At 34.1% G+C, this 9,765-nt stretch overlaps 1 protein-coding gene across 1 annotated transcript in view; it reads left to right on the top strand.

Annotated features, from left to right (window-relative positions):
- LOC105623959 (protein turtle-like) overlaps positions 1-9,765 on the top strand; it is a 247,436-nt gene that overhangs the window by 145,301 nt on the left and 92,370 nt on the right. The window lies entirely within an intron of this gene.

Raw genomic sequence — 9,765 nt, 5'->3', positions numbered from 1 at the left:
CTCCTACCCCCCCTCCCCCTCCCCTCCCCTCCTCTCTCTCTCTCTCTCTCTCTCTCTCTCTCTCTCTCTCTCCGTTGATAGCCCAGCACTAGCGCACCGTTTTAAGGGAATTGCTCTGTGTTTAATCAGACATCGCTGGTTCTCTCGGGTTAAGGCATCGCCGTCATCTTGATGGCGATGGCGACGGCGATGGCTCGGATGGCGACACCTAATTCGTGGAATCCATTAGTCTAGGGAAAAGCCCTCACGGGCAGCCACCCCCTGCGCGTGTTTGGCCATCCACGAGAGAAATGGTGGCAACGAGAGTAACAGCGATAGCGCGACAATAATAGCCGACGCCTCAATGCAGCATCCTGACACATGCCAGAACTTAAGAGAAAACAACAAATCTAATAAAGAAAGTAGAAAACGATTTTAATAAAAATCGATTTATATTATATTGACATATGAGACATTACAGTATTCGCTGCTGATTAAATTTCATAAAATATGCAATAATCTTTATCCGAAATTTTATATTTATATATCAAACACAACAAGCATCGGTTATTTTACGACTTTTATTTCTTATATTTATTCGATCGCAATCGAAAAGAAATCTTAACCTATATATAAATAAAACATATGAATAATTTTGTTATACATCGTAAATTAAAATTGATTCTCTTTTATTGGATATATCTACATGTTTATTTGAGATTAATATTTACACAACATATATTTTTATCTATCTCTTTTTCAACAATGTATAATATAATATTGTCAAAAATTAAGAATCAATTTCTTAAGAATCTTAAGATTTTGTCTTACATATAAAATATACGACAGTGAATATCTTTTCTGTGACAAAGGTATAATCTTAGCGCGTTACTTATGCCATCAGTGAATATAAATTAACCTTAAAACATTTCTCACGCCTACAAGCATGCACTCGGTGCCTATGTAAATTAATTTGCTCGGGGATAAACGTGCCACATATCTATTAAATACGCTATCGTGTAGAAAAAGGCCCTTTACAGCTACGTCATAAAAAATGTATGAAAGATCAGGAGTTTCTAGAAGTCAGATCTTTTCCCATCTTCCTTATTTGCCAACTTCCTTGACGAATATTTAATGCGTCATAATTTTCCATTTCTGAAAATATAATATTTATGGCGATTAGTCCATGAATTAAAATTTCATTGAATCGCGCTTGAAATAGACCTGAAGAATACCTCTGAATTTCAAAGATTATTTAAAGTATTGAAGAGAAGAGATAGCTGAAAAAGTTACTTACATGGAACTCGTTACCAGTCATTAACTTTAAACGAATGTAAGCTGAGGGTGGAACTCGGTTTAACATTGAAGCAGCTGCAAACGACTTATGTAATCGCGTTTGTAGGTTACATCTTGCAAAGTAAAAAGACGCCCTAAAACAAATTCCGGCATACATCTCGTTACATGAAAGCCTCCACCGAGTAAATGAATTTATGTAAACTCCAGTACCTTTATCTTTTTTATTTGCTGTTGAAACATCACTGGACCATAAGACGGTCTTCGCGCTCGCCCGAGGTACATTGCTGGATTAAGGAATAGTAATACGTAACAGCATGGACGGTACACAAAATGTGTCTCTCAGCCATATTATTTTTACGGAATGTTGAATGTAATGTGAGAAAAACATGAGATGTTCCATATAATCCGTCTCAAACTTCCCTTAATTATATTTGGAATATTTCGGACGTACTGTTTTTATTTAGATGTAGAGAAGATTATAAACTATTAATGTTTATGTGACGATGTTCTATCGTATAAAAGTTTGCTTATTAATCTTTAAGTGGATAGATGGAATGCCACAGCGTTCCAGGTATAGTTTTCTTTTAAAACCTTATTTATAGAAAAGGAAAATAAAAAGTATTGCTCAAATGCCTAAAAGTCTTAAAGTTTATTATATACCTTACACATTCATGCATCTCATGGGAGTGTAACTAAAGTAAATTAACTAATGTAATATACTACAGAGAAAGATCAATTTTGCTGAAGTATATAAAAATTATCTTATAGATACAAATCTGAAAATAATTTTATTGGACCATCAAAATAATTATGTAAGAATCTCAAGCATAATAAAATGCCGCAAAAAGTTTGGACAATTAGCTTGAGTGTCCTACATAATTATTTTGTGCAATTTAAGTGACTACATAGGTAATATATAAATTTACATAGTTTATTTAAGCACTTAAGATCCAGATTATTAAAGGTTTTCTTTCCCTTCTTGTTAAAATTATTTTAATTTAACAAAATTATTTTTAGATTTATATTTAGAAATATAAAGTATCTAAAGTTTTAGGGGATGTTTTGACCCATCTACCAACTTGCGTCTTCTTAAACCTATCTATTTAAAGATTAAAACTGATATGTCTGAAAATTGCAAGAAATAAGTAAGAAAAATGAAAATGACATCAGGAGAAATATAAAAATCTGTCTGTATAAAATTTAATTATTATATAAATGTTTATTGAAGGTATATTTATAAGAAATTGAAATTATTCAAATTTGGATTCAATTCCGAACAGGACCAATTTTCTCCGTAATAATTTCCAGCAGATGTGCATCTCGGACATTAATTTGTCACAGTTTCGCGCGTTATTTAGTCGACGAATTTTATCACCGCGAGTTATTAGACTCACAGTTTTATCACGAGCCGCGTCGCTCGCCGACGGAAATATGCCGCGCGGTATCTCACGACGAGAAATATGCGTCACGAAACGAAAGTTCCATTTACGCGCGCACGGCACGCGGTGAATTATTATTTTTCGACTGGCCGGAAATTTCTCATTGTCAGCGTTTCATAGTCGCTTTCGGAATGTCGTCAGTCTCGTCATTCGACTTGACAACAAAAAATGCAAAATCCAATATTCCTTGCAATTTTTGTTGCACTTTTTCAGTCCACGTTCATATTTGCAAAAAATTTTTTCTCTCTTTTTTCACTCGATCCATTAACGATGTTGTGAATATACGAAAGCACTACTCGATGTATCGTGCACATGTATATACATATTTGATAGGAGTAAAAATATTGTCATTATGATGTTTTTCAGTTATGTTTCTGTTTCATTTCGACAAAATACCAGATTACATATTGATCACATTTTTCATTCAATAATTTGGATTTATTTGATTTCTAATACAGTTCACATAACTCGATAAATTTCATGAATTCCAACAGTATACTCCTCATTTATTCGCGAGAAGCGCAAAAGCCTTTATTTCGACCATGCAATTTTACGTGACAATAATGACGATCATGAGAAATTAATCGGCTGCATAAATAATTTCAGTACTGCGTTATTATACATGGAATTTGTTCGTGATCCGTCGCGCAAAGAGCGAGAGGAATTTATCAGAAATACAATTATCGTAATAGTGCACCGCATCATGATATACGAGCAGATTCGAAAAATTGTTCGAGACAAGTGCAATAAAAATAATGTGACGGGCTATAGCGAGATATTGTAGGAATAAAATAATGACAGTGTGCGCGCACGTTTACGCTCGAAAAACGAATGAAAAAAACCTTATCGCTCTTGAAAACTCAACGCTTTTGGACGTATCAAAAATCGCTCGCGAACAAGAGACGAAATATCCATTGCTACGTTTTACAATTAAAAGTTCATTCTGCGCGTAGCTTATTTGACAAGTACGTGGAATGAAAGCGAGCGTCGTGCGATTTGCGCGCAGTAAAATTTATTACGCCAGCTTTCTGCTAAAAGTTTCCAACAGGCGTATCTAATTGCGAATACTTGAATAATATTGCGGAAACGAATTATGTTAAGTGATAGCAGCTTAAATCAAATGGCATTTATATGAAATTGGACTCTTTCTTTCGTTTTTTAGGTTCAAAGAGATTCCGAGAATGCTTATTTGATAGATTTATTCTTTTTACACGCATGCGGAATGCACTTGTCCAGATCTGAAAAAAATCTCTTTGATCTTCCGACAATTTTGTATCAATAATGTAGGATTAGGAATCAGAGACTTCAAAGAGAAGTGAAATATTTCTTTTTTTTTATGTGTGCTAATTAATTTATTTAAAAATATTACAATATGCACACGGAAAGAACGATTTTATTAAAATTGGTATCTATTTAGCTATAGATATTTATTTATTGTAAATATTATATTATACAGATTCGAAAAGAATTTTATTGAACTATCAAGATAATTATGTATCCTCTAAATTTTTTGAAGCGAAATCTCATTTTTAAAAAATTCAAATATCGCCATTATTAAAAAAGTGAAAAATGTGCATTCTTAAATAAGAATGAAGATTCTCACTTTTTTGGATGAGATTTCACACATTTGGAGTGACATTCACTCCAAAAAAAGAAATGAGATTTCTTTTCTTTGGAATTAATCTCATTCCAGCAAAGAGTGAAAATTTGTCACTTTTATTCGAGAGTGCAAATTTTTCAATCCAGAAAATCCAGTGGCAATACTTTAATTCTTTTAGAGTTAGATTTTACTTCAAGAAATTTGCTTCAAGAAACTACACGTTGCATGGCACAACTTCCTCTAAAAATGCAATCGAATGTTATATCTGTCAAGTGTTCCTGTTTCTTTTAAACTAGATTGATTATTATATGACGTTTCAGGACAAAATTCCACAATTGATAATTTTCACACAGGATATAGAATATTCGACTCCACGAAAACGTGTTGACCTGATAATTTTGAACATTTTTGACAATAGCTGATGTTCGCTTGAGTTCTATACGAATAAATTATTATCAAAGATTGTTCCACCTAATAAATATTTTTTAAACTATTTTAACTATAGTTACTAGCGCATCACTTAGCGGAAATATATCGTATTATACCGATTATTTTCAACACTTCTGGTTGTAGTTCTGAGTTATTCCGATCGAGTTCTATACGAATAAATTATTCGTATAGAACTTTATTATCGAAAAATAATTAACACAACACATTTCCGAAATCAAACAAGCATATTAAATCTTTCATTTCCTACAATAATTTAATTGCTTGGCAATAAATAAGAGTAATGAAAATAAAGTTTTCTCGTTACGATCTCACCACGCTTTTAATTCTACAGAACGCTATCAACACGTAAATTTTATGTATTAGTGAGTATTAGTGAGCGAGGCCATTGAGCGCTAAGCTATATCTTCAATGGTCATTAGAAGGTTCAATTTGCAATGCTAAAAGCTAAAAGAAGCGAAGAAGAGCTCTTAAAAATTCTATCATGCATTAATTGCACTTCCCGAATCAGTATTATAACAGACAGCGTGATTTCAATTTGAATTTTTATGCAGTTTTGTGTTATTATTTTGTTACAATGTATTATTATTGTATTGTGTATTATTCTATATTTTATTTAAATGTTATAAGAAGACATACATCTAACTAGGTTACATACTCTGTATCATTTAAAGATTGAGTATAATATAAAATTATCGTATCATCGCTCATTCTTTCTTTCTTTTTAAAGTAATAATTTATTTATTCGTATTTACAAAGGTTTAAGTTATTACATTTACATTTATATTTTTAGTAAATATAATTTTTAGTAATATAAATGTAAACAAATATTTTATCATTAAAAATGTAAAATGCATTCAAATTTTTATGTTAATTAATTAAAAGTAGTCCCTATTTCCTCACATAAAAAATACGTTTTTTTTTATAAAAATTTTTTGATAAAATTGATAGCGATATTGTATTACTCAATAGAGCGATAGCATTCTAAAATTCCGCTCCGTGCGAAGCGATGGGTGACTTTTCCACTGGCAACATCAACTACTAAATTTTATCAAATCCACCACTATGGCACTGAACCGCATTTGCTTCAACATTTGCGGCTGCTTGTGACAGCAATAAGCTGAAAGGCTTTCGATGCCAGCTATCTATCTCATCGCAAGTCTGATTCGCTCCAAGAGATATTATCCTCCTGCTTCGGTCAGAAGATGAGCGAAATTCGATGTGCACATGTGCTATTCTGCGTCATGTTCGTTCGCTTTTAGCAGCAGATGGAGATGAAGAAAAAAGAATGCAACATAAAGAAGCGACATGGATTTATTTCGCTTCTTGGAAGCTCCCGTACGAATAGAATGAGCAACGAACATTCACCTTGCAAATAAAATGCGCATTCCTTTATACTAAGATAGGAAATACGAGAATATAATCATCTCTATATGGCATCTATTTTTGTAAGAGAGAAATGTGATAGAGATATCGTCTTAAAAATACTGAGATTTCCACAAGTACGAGAGACACTCCTATTCGTAACGCATTATTGGAATTTTGCTACAATTTTTTTTAGCCTAAGAGCAATTTTTCTTGACCTTAGTGAATATTTTAATTCTTTTTTTCCGATCGATAGTAGATGGTAATTTTATTTATACAGAGAACTACCGGTCTACAATGAAATTTCATTTGCTTTTTAAGCCGGCTAACTAGCGGATGACTCCGTGACAGTAGAACATCGTTAACCGCGTGATACCGCACAAATGTATTTAACATGTGCGGCGTAAAGCCTTGTGGAAACCTTTCTTGCTCGAGGAACGAATATACCGGGTAACTGAAGACACAAGCGAGTTTCCGGGCCAGCAGATCCGTGCTGTGGTTTTGTCTGTACACAAATGTCGGTGTGTGTGTATACATTCGCGCCGTGTGTATGTACATGAAAAGATGGAAGGTCTCTCTCTGTCTCTATAGCTCTTCCTTTCGCCCGTGTCTCCATCACGAAGGTAAGAAGAAGTTAATCCCAGCCCTTTCATGGGGATCGTAACAGTGGCGTTGCACAAAGGGATGGAATGCACTACGCAAATTGCGTCTTACCTACAACGTAACGTACAATTACGTTTTGCAAATGGATGGGATATTCTGTCAAAATTCCAGTTTATTTTCTTAGGCATATAAATGGTAACGATTTTAATGAATAAGTGGAATTAATGAATTTGTCTATAAATGAAGTCTTATTTTATGCAAATTTATGTAGACATATTTGATGTCTTTAATTTCTTTAACATGCATAAAATAAAATTGTCAATTGGAAACGAAATTAACAATAAAGGAATATACATATTATTAATTATTAAACTTTATTTAAACAATTATAAGAGTGGAAAGAAAATCAATAAGAATAAATCAAATAATAGAAAGAATCCTATTTTCGATTGAATTTAATATTTATATGCAAATATGGATATTATTAAGTACCAACATCCGCTTTAATCGGAAATAAGATTCTTTTTATTGTCGTACATTTAATTTATTTCAAAATTCGTTATAAATACTTGCAGACTGATTTGATGTTTAAGCAAAAACAAATGTAATTTTATTCTTGGGTTATTTGCTCATTTTTAAAATTATTTTTATATCTATTATTTTATGTATTATTATACATTATATGTGGATATATTATCTAAATAGCCGACTTGAAAGTCGCCTCTAATTAAACGCATAATCTTACCAGAATGCATGGGATGCACAGCAGCGTAATCCGACCATGCAAATCAGAATTTCGAAAATTCCGCACCGCTGGTTAAGATATTGTCGGAATTTTCGCCAGTAAACTCCGGTTGAAATTTTTTTGAATTTCGAGAACGATGGTCGGTACACAGCCGAGATCAGCCACCTGCTCGTCGGGGATTTGATTTTAATTTTTTCCGGAGCTCATTCAATTTTTCCCTTGCTTTCTTTTTTTTACTCTCGTTTTTATTCTTCCGCTATTATTTTCGACCAGCTTGCGCGGGAAACAGTAAGCGTGACACAACGTAAGAGAAGTAAGTAAAAAAGCGAAGAAAAAGACAAGAAAAGAACGTAGGGAAACGGAAAATACCAAGAAAGTTGAAATTTGATGCGCAGGGCGGTGCGACAAGAAAACGACGGGTGGTTACACGCGTACACCCACACACATATTATACATACACGAAGCCGTACACATGGTCCGCATCCGCGCATATTTTCCACTCGCGAATCTACATGAGTAACGGTACCGAAATTTTAGGCGGCGTCGCCATAAATTCCGCGAGAGAGCGCGTTCTCGGGAGAATGCGTTCCTCGGAATACAGCGCCGTGTATCTCGTTTTTCGTTCGACCTGGCCGCTGGTTCGAGCTTCCATCCGAACGCCGATAGGATATTTGAAATTGAGATGTGGCGTTTCAAAAAACGCTGAGATACTTTACGACACGCTCCGCTCTCTTGTCATTCTTTTCTCGCGACGAGACAGTAATTAGATACAGCAATATCGATTTCGCTGTATTGAATATTTTTTTTTTAATAGAATGATAGTTTCGTGTATAAAACAGTCGTAACGGTTGTTAACTTTATAACCAAATTTTTTGAAGCTTTTATCGATAATTTTATTGAAGAAATAAAGAAGTATAATATGGAGAAAAATTTTTCTCTATGTACAATAATGACAAAACTTCCGCGATTATTAAAAATTTATAAGCAATCAATTTTCGCTCACAGAGCACATTGTTTGCATTTATTTCTGTTAATTGCATTGGTTTTGCAATTCGGGATACATTTAAATTAATACATAACAGTAGATAGTGATCTAATTTAAATATATAATTTAATGCATTCTAATTTATCGAATTGCGTATAATATAATTATGTAAGATTAATGTACGCTGCATAAGATTAATTACGAAATTGCTTTTACATAATGACAATAGTAATATCGAGGATATAACGTGCTTTAATAATAATATCATTAATAAATAATTTACAGTTTGTAAAAAAACTCGATCGTGACGTATAAATTGAGAAATAAAATTGGTTGAAAGAGCGCGTTTCTTTTCCTACGCGATGAGAGTGAAAATTTCATCTGAGAATCGGGATCGATGGAGCGTCATTAATGCAATGACGTAGTCGATTTTTCTCGATAGGAAAAATCGGATATTCGCTACCTCGACTCTCCTCTTTCGGCAGGAAAATCCATGCGAGTTAAGAAAGCATTACGCGAATTCCCTCGTGGTAACGATTCGATTGTCATGGAAATTTTATGGGACGAAGATTAATACCTGGAACAGTCGCGTTTAGTTTCACCGAAATTTAGTGCAGTTTGCGTTAAATCAATTTTATCGTGGCCAAAAATCATCATGTCGCATTTCTGTCGTGCATGAATCGCACTTATTTTCCTGCACCTTTCGACGGAAGAAATCCTAATCATCAAATGCCCCGCTATCGATTTTATGAGGCTCTCGAAGAAGAGTATTTCTGGTGGAATACAAACGATAAAAGGATCGTTATAAAATTCGAAAGAATCGAGTTGTAAAAAATATATATAAAGCTCGCGGGTGATGCTTGCGGTGACCTCGAATGTAACTTGTAAGTAGAAAAAGCCTCGAAAATAATAATGCTTAAACGACGCTATATCCCGTAACTTTTCAACTCCGGGATTTTCGCAAGCGCGACCGCGACCGTACACAAGAACAAATACGGTCACACATTTCTGGAAACGAAAACGCACGTATTTATTTTAACATTTCACGCGTCTATTGTTCGCGTTTGAAAAATGTACGGTCTCGCTGTTACGATAAAACGTACGCTTTGCTGGTCTGTTCGGCACCGTGTTTAAAGTCTCGTAAACAGCGCGAACTGCTAGTTATGTCAGACGATAAAACAAAAAATGCGGCGCGACCGCAATTTTACCTTTGCGGAAGGGGAAAGAGAGAGGGAGAGAGAGGAGAGAGAGAGAGAGAGAGAGAGAGAGAGAGAGAGAGAGAGAGAGAGAGAGAGAGAGAGAGAGA

The sequence above is a fragment of the Atta cephalotes genome, assembly GCF_000143395.1.
Source record: "Atta cephalotes unplaced genomic scaffold scaffold00068, whole genome shotgun sequence".
In the NCBI taxonomy this organism is placed as follows: domain Eukaryota; kingdom Metazoa; phylum Arthropoda; class Insecta; order Hymenoptera; family Formicidae; genus Atta; species Atta cephalotes.
This window is presented reverse-complemented; position numbering and strand designations above follow the sequence as displayed.